The following is a 13143-nucleotide window of genomic DNA, read 5'->3' on the forward strand; positions in this document are numbered from 1 at the left end:
GAAGCTGAGAGGTCTAATGTGGAGTGGAAAGCTTAGTCCAAATTAGAGTCAAGTAATACCAGGCCCCAGTCACTCACTCCAGCTGTCTTGTAGGGCAGAGATTACAGCCTGGGAGACACACACAGAGGAGACCAGCAGCACTGCCCCCACCTGTAACCCTCCCCCTAAGGCAAGGCTGTCACACTGAGAGAGGTGGGCCACTGTCTTTATCTCCCTCGTTCTTAAGTGGCACAGAGGTTTCTGTCACCCAGGGCCAGAGGCAGGCCATCAAACAGAGCTCTGAAGCTCTGCTGCCAAAGCCTCAGCTTCTCTGTACACCAGTGCCAAATCGCATCTCCAAGACAGAGTTTGGGTGAAGTAGAAAAGGAGAGCTTTATTGCTTTGCCAGGCAAATGGGGACATAGCAGGCTCCTGCCTCGAAAAACTATGTGTCCCAACACAGGGGAGTTTGGTGAGGAGTTTTATGGCAACAGTTGTGGGGGAGGGAGGGGGCGTTGCTGATGAGATTAGGGTGTGTACAGACGCCCCCCCTTCCCATGCTCCTTTGACATCTCTCAGGTAATCTTCTTGAGGAGCTTCTCTGGTTCCTTTAGCCTCAGGACTCACCAAGAAATCACTTGGCTGCCCCTCCCTTGATTAGCAACTGTTCGAATCTGCCCTTTGGAGCTCAGGAAAGGTCATGGAGGCTGGAGTCTTGTCTACAAGAAACAGGGCACAAAAAAGGTGTCCATGCCCCGGAGCCCCACAGGGTCCTGCTTGGTTTCAGCTTTCCTTGACTTTACCTCAAACTGTGTGAGGAAAGTCAAGCCTAAGGGCACCCTTGAAAACAAAGCAATTCTGGTGATAAATAATTAAGAGGAAGCTGAGAGTAACAAGCTAAACTGTAGACCAGCCACAAGTTCACCAGAGAAAATCTGGGAAAGAAGAGCCCCTTGGGGTTGGAGCAAGACTCAAAGACTGGCCTCAAGCAACGGAACCCTAATTTGACTGGATAAGACTGTAGAGTGGTTTATGCCCCAGATCATTGTTGAAAACAACAGAGAAATCAACCAGCAAATAGGGGAGGCTAATAGCTGGTGTGGTACCTACACAGACAGCCAGCTTGACAGAGATCAGGGAAAGAGACAAAGGGAGCACTGCTAGAACCAAGGTGACCATGAACTTGAGGGGCAACAGCAGAGGCTGCAACTGAAAAGGAAATAGACTTCCATAAAATACTGCAGCCAAGTCACTAAACAAACAAGCAAGCATGTCCCAAAGAGGAAGTGGGGAGGGGAAGTCATTATCCAGAGTTGCTACAATATTTTGTCTAAAATGTCCAGTTTTCAGCAAACAAAAAATTGAGACATGCAAATAAACAGGAAATTGTAGCCCATACACAGGGGAAACAGCAAGCCTTTGAGAAGACCAAAATGTCAAATATACCTGACAGATATCAAAGTAGCTATTACAAACATGTTTTAAAAACTAAAGAAAACTATGCTGAAAGAAGGAAAAGGAAGGGATGATGCCGGTGTCTCAAAGTAGAGAATATTAATAAAAAGAAAGAAATTATGAAAACAGAATCAAACATAGAAATTCTGGAGATGAAATGTACAGTAACTGACATGAAAAAAAATTCTCTCTTTCCTCTATTTTGCACAAAGGAAATTATCATTTTATTTACCTTTGAACATTCCTGTCCAATAGCAATAATTGTAAAACAGTTTCTAAATTTATTTTTTCATTTATTCAATTATCTACTCAACCCAAAATTTACATTCTGCAGCGTTAACTCAGGCAGTGAGTATGTATTTTAATGGTTCATATCTGCATATTTTTGGTAATTGAAATGTCACCATTTTTCTATAGCTAGAAAGAGCAAAAGTCAAACAAGATGGGTAAGCAGAGGATATTGAACTTGGGTAACTTTAGTATAAAGCATGTATTCATTCTATAAAACAGAGTTTTCAGTACATTAAATACAATGTTCTATTTCCTGCATTTCCCACCAAGAGAATTTTCACTCCCCTTCTCATACTAAAAACCTGAAATTATGAAATAGTGTTTTACAAAGTCATCTGATCAGTGTTAATGTTAAAATCAGAATTTTTTTGGCCATACACATTATTTTTTCAGTGTTTTGTTTTAGTAAGAAAGAATGTGAATTTACAGTTTAGAAACCAAATTCATCAATTTATCATTGCCTTTGATATTCAGTTATCAAGGTTAAAAAATATTTCTAGGTAAAAGTTAATCTTGTTATTAAGTGTTTGCAAATTTGCACAATCTTTAAATTTAATGTAAATATGCAGTCTGATACAATATTTCTTACTTTTATTATATCATTTACTTAGTCTTTGTCAGAGCAGCTTAAAATAAAAAAAATAAAAGCATTAAATTTTCAAATATATATTTGATTATTCCAGAACTTAATGGGCAGTAAATCCTACCCCTTCTGTGAAGAACAGATCTGGTATCAAAAAAATATGCAGTGATGAATATGAATAGACACACAGAATTCTTCTGCAAATGAAAAAAACGGAATGAACAGATACTTACCTTTCGGTCTCTGTAAGATCTTATATATAAAGTAGAGGCAGTGAAACTTTATCTTAATTACATTTAGCATCCCTTGTTCCTTCACTTTGCAAACAGCTTTTTCATGTGATTATTCTAGTCAGTTGGGGGTGATTGGCATCTCTATTCTTTTTAAATCTAGTAAATGATATATCCTTAGAGATGTGTCAGATTACCTGTAAATTTATTCAAGGCTTTGACCCATTTTATATTGGTTCTTCTAGACATGTGTAAAGGTATTTTATTTTTTTAATCTTTTTATTGAAGTATAGTTGATCTACAACGTTGTGCCATCTTTGCTGTAGAGCAAAGTGACTCAGTTATACACATATAGACATTCTTTTTTTTTTGATTCTAAAAGTATTTTAAAATGGAATGAATTTCTTTATTTTGGTAGTTAAGCACATGGACTTTAACGCCAGATTCAAACCTGGTCTCAGATTGTGACTCCATCTCCCATTCATCCTGCCTCAGTTTTCTCATCTGTAAAATGGACATATTAATAGCCCTTATCTCATAGCACTATTATGAGAATTAATGTGTTAATACTTAGTGTCTCAGGTGATTACTGATGTATTGCTTGCTATTTCTTCCTTAAAACAAAGGTTCATGCATGATTTTCAACTATAAGTTAATTTAATATCAGGATAATTTAAATGATATATCTGACAGAACAGTGTGTCATAAAGAATGACTACACACACACACACATACACACATAATATTGAAAAGGAATCTTGTGTTTGGAAAGCATCTTTTTTGTTGATATAAATGCCCTCTAAGGATTTTATATCACATCATGGAGGCAAGCTATGCTTCCTAAATCACAATCTCTCATTTTTTGAAGACTCTTCAAAACAAATTTAGAAACTTTTGGGTTCATTCTAATTATGTCAGGTTTTAAATCATGGAAAGTGTGGAGTAGTATTATTAAGAGAATAATTTTAAAAAATATTTTTGGTTGATCTATACAGTGAGCCCTTGAACAACACAAGTTTTGAACTGCAGGGGGTCACTTACATGCAGATTTTTTCAATAGTGAATATTACAGAACTACACCATCTGCTGTTGGTTGATTCCTCAGATGCAGAACGGCAGATACAAATGAACCTTGGGTATGAAAGTCTGACTTTAAGTCATATGTGGATTTCCGACTGTGCAGAGGGTCAGTGTTGACCCTCTGCACAGTCGGAATCACAAGGCAATTTCTTTGTAGCTTTTCCCTGTGAACTCACACAAAAAAAGGGCAGGGCATCATCTCAGCACCACTTGAGAAGGGAGCTGGGCACGGATTGGAGTCATTCCCCAATCATACTATACCCAAATTTGAATTAATGCACTTTGTATTATTGTATTATTATGATTTATATTACTGCTTTACAGTTGATCAACCATGTTGACCAAGCAATGCAGAAGCCTGCAAATAAGAAAAGAGTTTATTTGGGGTCTTAGGAATTGCAACTCAGGAGACACAGATTTGGGTAAAACTTAGAGTGTTTTGGGAAAGAGAAAGAGTCAGGTGCTTATAAAGGCAAAAGCCATGAGGTTGTTAAAGTTGTCCGGCAAGAATTATAATTGAAAGAAAATATTTGTCCTTAAGGGATAGGGTATCACAAGTTATTTAGGGCAGGGTTCCAGTAAGTATCTTGAATTTCTGGAACATTGGGCAGATGTTCTGGATGCCTGTGTTAAGACATTAAGTGGTCAAATTTCAGACTCTATCTGAGCTGAGATGTGCATGTCCCACTTCCTCAATGGCCTCCCGGCTGCATTTTAGAGTCTCTTGTTAATACCGACTACATCCTGATCTTCCTTTCACATCACTGTCCCATCAAACTTTTGTTCCTCTTCTATTTTACCTTCTCTTCCATTTTACCTTCTCTTCCATTATAGGTTATTATAAGATATTGCATATAATTCCCTGTGCTTTACAGTAGGTTCTTGTTGATTATCTATTTTATATATAGTAGTGTGTATATTTAAATCCCAAACTCCTAATTTATCCCTCCCCTGCTTCCCCTTTGGTAACCATAAGTTTGCTTTCTACGTCTATGAGTCTATTTCTGTTTTGTAAATAAGTTCATTTGTATCATTTTTTTGGATTCCACATATAAGGAATGTCATATGATATTTGTTTTTCTCTGTCTGACTTACTTCACTTAGTATGATAATCTCTAGGTCCATCCATGTTGCTCCAAAAGGTATTATTTCATTAGTTTTTATGGTTGAGTAATATTCCATTGTATATATGTACCACACCTTCTTTATCCATTCCTCTGTTAATGGACACTTAGGTTGCTTCCGTGTCTTGGCTATTGTGAATAGTGCTCCTCTGAACATTGGGGTGCATGTATCTTTTTGAATTATGGTTTTCTCTGGATATATGCCCAGGAGTGAGATCACTGGTTCATAAGGTAGCTCTATTTTTAGTTTTTTAAGAAACTTCCATACTGTTCTCCATAATAGCTGCACCAATGTACATTCCTGCCAACAGTGTAGGAGGGAATCTTTCCCAGTTTGTCCACCAAATAAGATGACAGTATCAATCACCACCAGAAGGCAAGTTCCTTTTGCATATGAAAGATAATACACTTCTTAAGTGATATGTCTACCTCAGCCAGGATCGTACTTGGACTAAACACATCACAAACATAGAACCCCAGTATCTAAAGGGCCAGGAGGACTTAATTCTATTGTGCTGCAAAACACAACCTACAGCAAAGAGTTCAATGGGAAGAATATAATGAGACTCAAATATAGAAACAGTGATCTACACATGTTTTTGAATTATTATAAACTTCAGTTTTAAGAAGTTATGATTCTTAAATTTTGAATATCACACATGATATACGCATTCAAGTGCAATTGTCTAAAGACCTCAGGTGACCATCCTCTTCACAGTTCATGTTGGTGTGATCACTGATAGCCTGACTTAATCAATCTCCACGGAAACATCAGAGTACAGTATCAATAATTATGGAAGATTTAATGTAATGATTATTTCTTGAACTTTAATATTCTATTTCCAGTGTTGGTTGTATATCTCTTGAAAAGTACAATATATTAGCATTATAAAAGATAGGTAGCCACAATGGTGGAAACTGCAGTGTTTGCATTAGAGGGTTAGGTAACAATGGCCAGGCACAGATGAACTCTCAGGCTTCATTAAATAATATGTCCTGGAGTCATTTTTGCACATCTTATTTGAGCTCTTTCTTTTGATGTGCTAAGGACTTCTTGTGATTTAAACTTAATGACTTTATAAAGACTATGAAATTTTCCTTTAAAACATGTGACAAATATTTCAAAACAATGCTGAACTGCCATCAAAGGAAATCATGATAGAGGAGAAAGATAAGGATTTGTTTCACATGAGAGATACTGTCACATTTCAAAAGGTGATGTAGAAAAATTGATAGTTGACATTTCAAAGCTGAGACACAACTGCATGATCATCAGCAATCCAAGACCAATGTCTAGGAGTCAGAGGAAGGAAAAGTCCAGTGAAATTTTGCGTTTTCCTGTTCTTGTGGAAAGTTCACGGACAGTAATTGTGCTATACAACTGTCAAAATGCCTGGCAGGAATGGAGCAAATGCTGACTTTTCAGAATTGTGAAAGAATCTTCATTTGAGCAAAGTAATACAACATGCAAGAAATTAGCTGTGTTGAGGCAGTTTTCTGAAAATTGCCCCTTCATGTCCAAGTGACAATGAATAGGGTACAGGTAAGTAATCGATCACTCAATTTATGGAACAAATGCAATACTGAAGCATTGTATCAAGTGGTCCAGGAAATATAAACAAGCATAAACCTAATTCCCTCCTAGGAGATTACAAACTTATTATAACGTATAAATACATGACTTCTAAGTAAGTGTAACTCTTTTATTGAATGGCATGAACTCCATAGAAGCATAAACAAGAAAGAACTTTATCTTTCTCCCACTATGACATTCAAACATGCTGTTGGATCACTTTTTCTCACATTTGGAGAAACTGAAAGCTTTTATTTTCAGGTATTAAAAAGTCTAGGGCTTCCCTGGTGGCGCAGTGGTTGGGAGTCTGCCTGCCAGTGCAGGGGACACGGGTTCGAGCCCTGGTCTGGGAGGATCCCACATGCCGCGGAGCGGCTGGGCCCGTGAGCCACAGTTGCTGAGCCTGCGCGTCTGGAGCCTGTGCTCCGCGACAAGAGAGGCCGCGATAGTGAGAGGCCCGCGCACCGTGATGAGGAGTGGCCCCCACTTGCCACGACTGGAGAGAGCCCTCGCACAGAGATGAAGACCTAACACAGCCATAAATTAATAAATAAATTAAAAAAAAAAAAAAAGTCTAGTCTATTTGAGCCAGCCAAACTCATATATCTTTGCCCTGCAAAACAGTGACGGTGTAACTTCTTCAACTGCTGACATTGTAGACTACTCCAAGTAATCTCTTTCTGCATTTACGCCTCCAATTCTTGAGAACATACGTGGCTCCTCCTCAGAAGTCTTTCATGCCCAACTCCAGTAGGAGGATAGGCCAGACATTTGAATACCTTACAGGGTAGCAACCATCCAGCCAGGATAGAAGACACCTGTCTCTCCAATCTTCTGGATCCCCCTCCAACTTGGATTGATTGGTGAGAAAGCAGACAGAACTCTCTAGCCCTATAAATTTCATTTAAAAACCTTCAAGATAAATCTCTAGCCTTGTCCCACAAAGGCTAGTTACGGGTGTGAGAGAAAGTGGTCAAAGGCCACCTAGGCCACATCTTGGTAAATCCCCATGGGTGTATCTAGGGACTCTGTTTAGAATTTAGGGTATGTATCATCCATCACCTTTAGCTTTGAGGGTTTAGCTACAATTCTGGGATAACACAGATTGTGCCATTCCACGTCCTATTCTAGTAAATGTAAGTGGAAAAAGGATCTAGCTTTCTTAAGCTACATCACGGGGGCTGATTTGTCCCAAAGATTAATGAAGCATAAGGCTCAGGACACTTTATTTACCTCCAAGGTCCTGTGTCTAATTTTGTATCTATCATTTTGTATTCTTTCCTTTAAAGTGCTCTCTCTTAAATGTATAAGCTTTTAGCCCAACAAAAATTGGATTTACTCCTGAGAGAGTACGATTAGTTGAAGACTGTTAAGTTCTTTAACTTGAGAGGTGGTCAGGTCACACTGGGGCTTTCAGGGAAGGCTTTATAAAGGACTTTAAAGATTTCTCATTTTATCAGCAGAGAGAACCAACTGTCTTGGATGTTTAAGGGAGACTTTATTAAGGAATTAATACAAATTCTATCTAGACCCAGAATTTCAGAGGACTCTTGGAAATAGAATATCTCAAGGAAAACCTATCTCTGCACTATCACCAATATAATCTTTCCATGAGATTAATGTTTTGCTTCTAGAATAGGACATAATAATCTATTTCCATTTGTCATGAGTAATGCAGCACTATATATGCTTTCTCTCACTGCAAATCATTTGGGAATCTTATTCGATTCTTAACCCTAAATGTCATTTTAGGAATGCAGTACATAGAAGGCAAGAGATCCTCTTTTCATACTAAATTTAATCCTAATTTCATATATATATATATAATACCTATGAATCTTTTCCACGTGTATTTTTGGTGACATCTCAACTTATGATCTCACTGATAACATACTACCTTCTTCACTAATGGACTATTTTTCCTTCTAATTCTGTCCATTGTTCAATTTCTTTTTCCCTGTTCTAGCCTTATCTTTCTGTATCCATTTAGGAACATACAAAGAATTTCAAAAGCCTTTTTGGTCTTGGTTTTACTTTTGCATTTTTCTCCTTGGACATTACTATTTGCTTTCCTAATGCTTTTTAAGTAACTTTCAATTTGCTTTGAAATGCTTCCCTTTCATGTATAACACTTCTTTCTATCAAAAAAAAATTGTTTTTGGTCACTCAGTCTTTGTTTAGTTTTGTGTTTGTGAGCTACTGTTGCCTTGTAGTAAAATCTGAGCCAAATGGAGCTCTTCGGTGTACTTTGCATTCACAGGGCTGTAAGAAGCCTTAAAACCATGAAATGGCCAGTCCTGCAGTGTCAGGCTCTCATGGAAACCCACTGAAAATAAGATGACCTGCTTCTCAAATACACAAACCTCAAGTTACATAGCTTTTCACTGTCTTCTAAGACACTTCTTTTCATGCCCATTAAGGAGATACTGCTTCTGCCTGCTTTTCCTCTACCACTACTCTCGAAATTTCTTCTGGCCATTTATGTCCTAGAAACATGATAAACTGTGAATTTGCAGTCTGAAGGCAGCCAGGACTTTAAGAAATATGGATAGCTGAAATTGAAAAAAAAACACAAAACACTGTCATAATCATTATTAAAATAGAGTGTCATTCTCACTGCATATTTGGAGAATCAAAAAGACTCATTTAAAGAGCTTTGTGAAGGGAAGGTGGTTGTTCATTCATTAATGTGCATTAAAGCAATGAAATATTTCTTGTAGTTTTTCTCTTTTACAAATTCTGCCTCTAAAATAAAGTTTTGTGCCTCATATTTTAATAGACTATATATATGTATATATACAAATGTGTGCATGTGCTGGTAACAATACAGTATGGTAGTTATTCATTAAACGAGACTTTTAATTTTCCTCAGATTAAAAAATAAAAACAAAACTAACTGAAAATCCTTTATCCAACTTCAAGGAACAGACTCATTCAGAAGTTTGGTATTCAGTCATCTAGGAATCTGTTTAATCATTACCCCTTTAAGAAGATCTGAGGATATAAAATATGTATTTTCTTTATTCTAAAGCACATTAACTTTTTCTAGACTTTATTTTATTGTCTTATATCTGAAGAGTATATTCAGCATCCAAAAGCTGATGCCAAACCCGTAGCAAAGCAAAATAATGAAAGTGATATTGCTTTCCAAAAGCACATAAGCAATAGCAGACACCGTGGGTGAACTAGTTCTCGAATCTAGTGTAGCATTTTAATGTTGTCTCTACTTCCACTCCGTGCAGTCACAGTACATTTTGAAATTCTCAGAGTTCTTTTTCATAGAAAACAACTAAAAACTGGTATCTTCAGAGAGCATAATGTTTTCTAATCACAGATTTGTGATTGTTCTCAATATGTCATTCCTCTAATTGAAAGCCTTAAAATAGAAATTGCAATGCTCCAAATCTAATTTATGAAGATGACAATAATGGAATTAGAGGATGAATGCACAGATAAAAATCTCTTCTCTAAATGAAGAATAATTATTCATGCTGGAAAATTATCAGAAGCAATTTTGGGCTACTCTAATAACATACCAGATAATTTGTTATATTCAGTGGGGTTGCAGATACTTACTACTTACTAAGTCCTGTAAAATTCAATGCAGCCTACAAGTAAGATTAGTGAGGGAATATGAATGTTATCTTAAAATATCATATTAGAGTTTAGAGTAGAAATGAACTTAGCAATAATACAGTCTAATCTTCTCAGTCATGAGTAAATCAAGTCCCAAAGAGATTTCAAAAATAAGTAAAAGACTATATTAACAGGGAATTCGCCAGTGGTCCAGCGGTTGGTACTCCACGCTCTCACGGCCGAGGGCCCCGGTTCAACCCCTGGGCAGGGAACTAAGATTCCACAAGCCACGGTGCGGCCAAAAAAAAGACTATATTAAAAATCTGTGGCATTGGTAAAATTAGACGCTATTTCACCTAATTTCATGCCCAGAGTGCCTGCCACATCTTCACCAAGGACTTATTATGCCAGCAAAATTGAAAGCAGAGCTTGGTCGGTTAACAAATTAAGTCCTGGTCATTAAAACAAAAAAGGCAACTCTCATTGAATTTTTCTCTGTTCCTAGAGTAAGCTCTTTATCTCAAAAAAAAAAAAAAAAAAAAAGTAGAGCTCATTGTTTATCAAAGCATACAAACTACCGTAATTGCCTAAGCCCTTTTTGGAGATTGCTAAATTTTTGCAAATTATAAAATTGCTATTTACTTTACCCCTTCTCCCAAATTGAAAGCAATCTAAATGTGCGGTTTGTGGACAACTTGAGGATGTATCTATGTAGTGCAGCCACTAAAATTGCCTCGATCTAGATACCCAATGGCTTAGCCATTTTCTTTCCTTTTTTACATACCCACCAGAAATGCACACACATGTGCATCAAAATAAATGTGCAGAAACATTCATAGAAGCTTTATTCATAACTGTCATTAAGTTGAAACAATCCAAATATCCAGTAGTCTTAATATGGATAAATAAATTCTGGTTTATTCATGAAATGGAATGGTACATAACAATGAAAAATGAACAAACTTCAGTTATATCCAAACAACACTGATGCATCTCACAAACCCAGAGTTTAGTGAAAGAAACCCGGACAGCAAAGGATGAATACTGTACTTTCTATTTATACAAAGGGAAAAAACAATCAAAACGAATCTCTTTTGTTAGAACTCACAATTGCAGTTACATTTGGAGAGGAGAGAGGTGAAATGCTTTGGAGGGGGTAAAATAAAGGCTTTTGGGGAGCTGGTAATATTGCATTAATATTTCTTGACTGGGGTAGTGTGACAGTCCTTCAAGTTGTTAAACTTAAGATTCGTGAACATTTTTATATGCATGTCATATTTCAATAGAAGCATCTTTAAAATGCTATTGAAGAATGTATACTGATGATGGGAGAAAAACATGACTTTTTAAAATTACTAAAACAATTTTAATCATTAAAAACAGAGATCTTAATCATAGGCTAAAATTGACATATATTAATAAACATGTTAATCATACTTACCTCTGCGTAACAGAATTACAGATAAACTTAATTTTTGTCTTTTTACTTACTCATTTTTTATTAATGTATACATTTATTTTTATAATCCACCACTTGATTGGCTCCAGGAGGGCAGGGATTGTATCTGTCTTGGTCATTACTGTGTCCCCAGCATCATGCATGTAGTAGGCACTCAATAAATATCTGTTGAATGAATAAATGTGAGTGTGTCTCCCTCCTGACCTTGAAGGTCCTGGGCCTTCTTTGCCCAGGTTTCATAGAACTAATGCATCTTGTGGCTCTCCCATCCTCGATGACTTTTTTCTTTTGTCCTTCCACCTCCAGGAAGACTTCCCTGATGTTCCTATAGCCAGGTTAAACTTCCCTCCTCTGATAGTTCCCAGGCTTAAACTGCCTGCCTGCTCACTAATATATATATATTACTTTTTAATGAGAAAGTTATAGCATTCTCATAAATTATGCTTAAGTGTATTTTTAAAGAATACATAGAGACTGCTTCAACATCTTTCCAGGTAAACAGTGAAACATAGGCTGGGAAGGTCTATATTTCTTTTTCTCTGAAATCCTTGAAGCTATTTTAGGCTATATCTATTGCACTCTATTTAATCATTCTTATTATCTAAGATTCAATAGGAATATCTTTGCAAAAGTTAATGAAAACTCAGAATGGACTCATCCAGTAAAATATATAGACCATAAGAAATAAAGAGTGTGTGTGCAGCACTGATTGGGTACACTGCTGTGTTGTTTGCAGTAGTTCAGATTATAGCACTGACCCTCCAAGAATTATTCAGTGACAGACTGGTCCCTAACTTCAGCCTTAGTGGTGTATCAACCAACCAAGTGAAAAGAACTGATGTTGAGTTTGATTGCTCAATTTTTCTGTTCTAGATTGAACAGCACAGGACAGAAACCAAGCCATTTGATTGTCAAGATGTATTGGCACAAAGAATCCCACCTTTCCCATTGATGTCTGTCTTTGAAAATAATTTGAGGGTAAAAGGCATTGTAACTTTTGAACCTATATGTTGATACAGCACGAAGGCAAAGAGCACAGATGGAAAAGGTTAAATTTCATTCATACTAATTCATGTGGTTTTCAGAAAGTGGAAGACCTTGCAATTTATCAGAACATAATTGACCTTGAAATCTAGCACAAAACTGCTGTCCCACACCTATTCCAGAGGGCTGGATCATGAAGTTCCTCTTTAGGTCAAACCAATCCTACTATTGTGAGCCGGATGCTTCACTGAGTATACTTTCTTGGAAGGAGCACAAGATAAACCTTTCTTGGAAGGTGGAACAGATCTCCCAATCTATATACTTCTCAACTAATAATCTACATTATATGTTCCACTCTTTTAGAATCAAAGTCTAAGTCTAATATTTAATTCTCTGATCTGATGTTACCATTTATATTCTCTTACTAAATTAGATAACTCCTCTGAATCTTAGTTGTTGTTCTGTTTTAACCTCTAAAATGTGAACATTTGCCTAGTGCAGTGGTTTCCAAACCTCGCTGATTATTAGAATCACATGGACTGCATTTTAAACTTATAGATTCCTAGTTGGGGAATGAGAGCCCATGGTCACACTTGTAAAATGTTGCCCAAGGTTGGTAACAACTGATCCACATTGAGCTTAAGATGGATTACAACTTTAAATGTAAATGATTTGTTAAAATGCTGTTCAAAAATGAGGTGCTGTAACTGCTATAGTGGTATTGCCAAGGACTTTTTTTCTTTGGGTTCGTCTTTGTGAAATTCTCTTTCATAATGCAAATGTGCAACTCTGTAGACATATGTAAGAGG

The sequence above is a fragment of the Balaenoptera acutorostrata genome, chromosome 14, assembly GCF_949987535.1.
Source record: "Balaenoptera acutorostrata chromosome 14, mBalAcu1.1, whole genome shotgun sequence".
NCBI lineage: Eukaryota > Metazoa > Chordata > Mammalia > Artiodactyla > Balaenopteridae > Balaenoptera > Balaenoptera acutorostrata.